Source organism: Sinocyclocheilus rhinocerous, unplaced genomic scaffold (genome assembly GCF_001515625.1).
Source record: "Sinocyclocheilus rhinocerous isolate Xijiao unplaced genomic scaffold, SAMN03320098_v1.1 scaffold579, whole genome shotgun sequence".
Taxonomy (NCBI): domain Eukaryota; kingdom Metazoa; phylum Chordata; class Actinopteri; order Cypriniformes; family Cyprinidae; genus Sinocyclocheilus; species Sinocyclocheilus rhinocerous.
In genome coordinates, this window is record NW_015666542.1 from 398,862 (window position 1) to 403,892 (window position 5,031).

The 5,031-nt window shown below is 36.5% G+C and overlaps 1 long non-coding RNA gene across 1 annotated transcript; it reads right to left on the bottom strand.

The window, feature by feature from the left end:
* Nucleotides 1-1,766: 1,766 nt before the first annotated feature.
* LOC107732670 (uncharacterized) lies at nt 1,767-2,346 on the bottom strand. The gene is made up of 3 exons (XR_001638895.1): nt 2,287-2,346; nt 1,901-1,987; nt 1,767-1,831 (listed from the first exon to the last, which is right to left on the bottom strand). It is a non-coding gene; the product is annotated as an uncharacterized LOC107732670 (long non-coding RNA).
* Between the last annotated feature and the right edge of the window lie 2,685 nt (nt 2,347-5,031).

The window sequence follows — 5,031 nt, forward strand, 5'->3', positions numbered from 1 at the left end:
AGAAACAGAGGTTTCCCCAGTAACGGCTGTACACAAAGCAGCGCTGAACTCACAAACGCTGCTTTATCAGGCATATAACATGCAAGATGAGATGAAAATGACATCGAACATTTTCTAAAGATAGTCTTCCTTCAGAAATAGTGAATAGAAGTGATATAAAAACACCCACACCTCGTTTTGATTTTTAAACGTGCAGTACAGTCTTGTTTTGATATTGTGGCGAGCGCCACAAATAAATAAATGTATGGGAAACACATCCCACAGCACAACCACCTGAGCCCAACATCAGTCTACACATCACCTTAACTTTAACTTCGTTTGTAGCCGGCGCCATAGCCAGACTGATAAACAAACACAGACTGGAAGTTAACTTTGGGCCAGGCACGTGCGCCCGATGAAACCGTCTATATCAGGGGTGTCAAACTCAGTTCCTGATGGGCCGCAGCCCTGCAGAGTTTAGTTCCAACACTCAAACCATGTCGTTTTCAAATAAGCCTAAAGGACTTGATTAGCTGGATCAGGTGTGTTTAATTAGGGTTGCATCTAAACTCTGCAGGGCTCCGGCCCTCCAGGAACTGAGTTTGACATCCCTGGTCTATAAAGCTTGAAGCATCAGAATCGGCATCGGTATCGGCTGATCACCATGACAAGAACTCGGTACTCAGTATCGGCTGCAAAATCCTGATCGGAGCATCCCTAATATATATATATATATATATAAAGGGTTTTAATACACATCTTATGTGATTGGCTTGTTTTTCATATTTTAATTTATGTTCACCCCCCCTTTATTTCTTAAATAATATTTATTTGGGAGCATAAAATCAAAACTGTCAGAGTAGTACAACTGTCCTGACATTAAAATAAAGAAGACATGCCTCACAAAAATGTGCCATAATCTTTTATTATTATTTATTAGAGGCAAAAATAAAATAATAAATAATAAAATAAAGTTTTACATCAAGTTATATTTATTTTCAAATCGTTAGATTTTGGGGAATCGCACCACATGACATTTTACAACCAACAGCAAGCCATGCCTTGTCATAAAAAGTAATTTTTTTAATATAATATTTTTAAGATACTTAATGATTTCAGATTGTAATATATATGTGGTTTTGGAGAGGTCGCACCACATGACATTTTATTATTAAATAATTCATAATTCAATTATATATTTCAATCATATTTGTTAGAAAATATTTGTAAAAGCGTCTGCTAAATGACAATGTAAATGTTAAATCTGTCTGTCTGCCTAGTTATGTATACACAAGGCCTGAGGAAAATATGTTATTACTCTTTACTTGCTGGTTACACCACATTACATTTTTAGAGTCACTAACTTTAGACTATTATAAGAATAGTTTTCAAAAACATATGATATGAACATGAATGCAAAAACTACATTGATAACTACAGCTTATAACTTATAGCTTTGTTCTAAACTAGATTTTGAATGGATTCTTGCTTCATTTAGCTAGCACGAGCTAGTATATGTTGGTCTTTTAACTGGCCTCTTAACTGGGTTTGATTACTAAACAAAATGCCAAAACCTACCTTGAATGTTGACCAACATTTTACATCACAGTCACTTTTTAGTAAACAACACGTGTTCTTCGCCCACAGGGGCTGTTTTAGTTTCGAAATAGTTAAACAGGGAAGTACGAGACGAATGAATTGACGGCTTCATACAGTGTTGGAGCTTTACCATTTACTAGGCAGTTTCAGGACACTTGACAGGGTTGTATTCACCCTGTCAAACATGTTGCTGAACAGACGCAAAGCGAGCTCCCCGTACATGCTGCGCATTGGCATCCAACATCTGGCGGTTCTGACAGATAAAGAGGAATAAGGTGTTAGTGCAAGATCAGCACTAATGGAAGTACAGCAAAAGCCTTACCTGAGGCCCTCGACAGCTCTTTTCTCGAAGAACCGCTTCCTCAGATCTGGTTAAAGCTCAGATGTTTGCATGTTTCCTCTACCGAGACTTAAAAAAATGAGTTGGTTATAGAAGCCAAAAAGCCATTTTCCTTCTCCTACAGCAGTACAGTATGCACAGTTCACAGTGAAGCTTTGGAGATCCACACAGAGCATGACAACTTTATAGCACGATGGGAAAAAAAAGAAGCTTCGGACACCAATTGGGTAAAATAAAATTAGCCCAAGTCTTGCAGCTAATTAGTTACACATGGGAGGCTGCTTGAAAAAGTAGGTTGTGGGAGAGGAACTTGAAAAGGTGATGACATTTCCAACATCTTGCAGCATTTTGTGGTGTGGGAAACTTACTGCAAACAATTCTGCCCGGGACGTGAATGTTGCGGCAAACTCTTCCAGCAGAAATTCCACGCAATTGCAAAAGAGTAAAGGCAGGATGGGCTCTAGGCTAATAAGCGTTTCGTGATTGATTGCTCAGATCCTAATATTTAGAGGGGGTAGAGGCTTACGATAATTAGGTTAAAATTCTGTGACAATGGTCCAGCCCTTCATGCTATCCTTCTGAAATGCACTTCAGATTTATTTAGATAGCTTTTCTTTTAATGATGTAAATGTTTTATTAAGCAGCTTTATAGTGTTTATGCCTGCCCTTCCAAAAAATGTGCACACAGCAAGGATTTTGTGAGGAATCAAGACTCTAAAGCAGGTCTTACTTTTATTTTGGTTGGACTGGTGGAGTAAATCAATGATAATGAATTTCTCATGTTCTAATATTTCAATACAAACAAACAAAAATGACTATTGAAGTTTGCGGCATCGGGGTTCTGCGACATTCATGAATTTGAATGACAGGAAGATTAATTTATTGAACTACAACTCAACACAGTCACACAACAGGAATGTCATTAGTTCAATGCAAACTTTGCAACAAAACATAAACGACTGTCATTTATTCTAAATAATTATGCATATTTATTCCCTAGTGTAGTTGTTCAATGTTGAAAAAAAAATTTGCATCATCAAAACTTAAAATTTATATTTGTCAAATGCACCACAAAAGGATCGCCATACCTGTATTAAATAATACTGTCGTTATCTACTGTATGAGGAAAATTGGAGCATTCTGGGAAATTGAGCGTTTTTCTACTATGGTCCATAAAGTAAAAGTTAATTATGAAAGGTTAGGAATAATTAAGATATTTTAACATGGCTGAAGGAAATCCCTTATGATTACCAAGGCTGCATTTGTTGATACAGTAAAACTGTAATATTGTGAAATATTTTACAATTTAAAATAGCTTTTTTTCTATTGTAATATATTGCAAAATGCAATTTATTCATGTGATGAAAAGCTGAATTTTCAGCATCATTACTCCAGACTTCAGTCCCACATGATTACTCATGATTACATTTATATATTGGAAACCGTGTATTTATTGATTTGGAAACCGTGATGTATTTTTTTTTCTGAATTCTTTGATAAATTCTTTGGTCTGAATTCTTTGATTCTTTGATTGCATCCTTGCTGAATAAAAGTATGCACGTATTTTGAGGTAAATAATATGCATAATTAAATGCAGAATATTACTGTACAAGCCATGCAGAAAGAGAACTTAAAAATATATATTTTTATAAAGTCTACATTCTCCACCAGTTTTTTTCACATTTGTTGCCAACAAAAATTATATTTACAATAATTTGCTGTATTTCACAGTGAATCAGAATATTCATCAAGAAAAAATGGGCAGGCTGGTTTGTGTCCATCAGGAACTGATTGGATGTGAAAAGCGGGCGTTACCAGAATGTGAGTTTCAAATGGACTACCAACTCCTGAAACATATTTGGCTACAATTATTTTCTTCTTTAATAGGGTTAGTTTTGATTTCAAGTCAAATTCTTCAGTGTGCATAGCAAAATTCTGAAACGGAATCAATCCATGTCAAACTATAACATTTCAGTTCACGAATCAGACTAAAAAAAATCCAACTTTCATGTTCCATTGAAGAAAGAAACTCACATTGGTTTGGAACGACATGCATTAATATGACAGAATTTCTGATTGTGGGTGTTCCTTTAAAGCAGAGACAGAGCCCTGTTTAACTTGTCAATAATGCTGGAATAGCTTCCGAATTGTGTCCGCACCGCTGTTCCCTAGAGCGAGGCCGTTAACCCCAGCTCGCTCCAGGCAGACTGTCCGTGTAACAAGTGTACTGAAATTCCCTTTGGATAAATAACCATCCGCTAACTAACAAATAACCAACAAATGTTGTTGACACTGTAAGGTCACTTGTTTGAACTGCGTCTGGCTCTCTGGTGCCTGAATCGAGTTTGGGGCTCCAGTCAAATTTTCAGAGATATATTTCACCAGCACATTGAATTCTGCTCTATTACACGAACAGAACTTCAGTTTAAAGTGGCCACTAGGGGATCGACGTCTGGAAACAAACAGACAGTGGCCTTGCCAGAAATCTCCAAACCAGAGCATAGCAATGTATTAATTTCATTAATCAGCTCCACATGTGAACATGGAGTGGGAGCAAGCTCTAGAGAAATAAGAAACCTGAGGTAGAAAGATGAGTGAGAGAGAGGGGGAGCTGGAGGACTGTGGGATATGACAGAACCACAATGACAGTGCCTTAAAGAAGTAGTTCACCTAAAAATGGAAATTATGCCATTATTATGTCATTATTTACTCCCCTCGTCTCATAGGAAAACTATCTGCTGTTGACAAAGGGCTTTCATGGTCTTCTGAAATACTCTTTATATGTCCCCTATGACAAAAATATATGGTCCTATACAGTAAGTTTGCAGTGAAACCGATATCTTCAGTAAAAATGCCTCATGGTTTTAGACAATCAAGGATATTCATTACAATCCCATGGTTCGGAAGGGAATTACTAGCTTTGGTAGATGAAATATACAAATCATAGACTTGAATTACAATACAGATGCCTTGATGAAAAGTTTCTCCAGTAAAAGTACCAAGTGCTTTTAAATTTGATTTAAAACATACAAAGTATTGTATTTGTATGCACTTTGGTATCAAACGCAGTACTTAGTATTTAGTTATTGCAATTTGATGTGCTGCATCCTGTT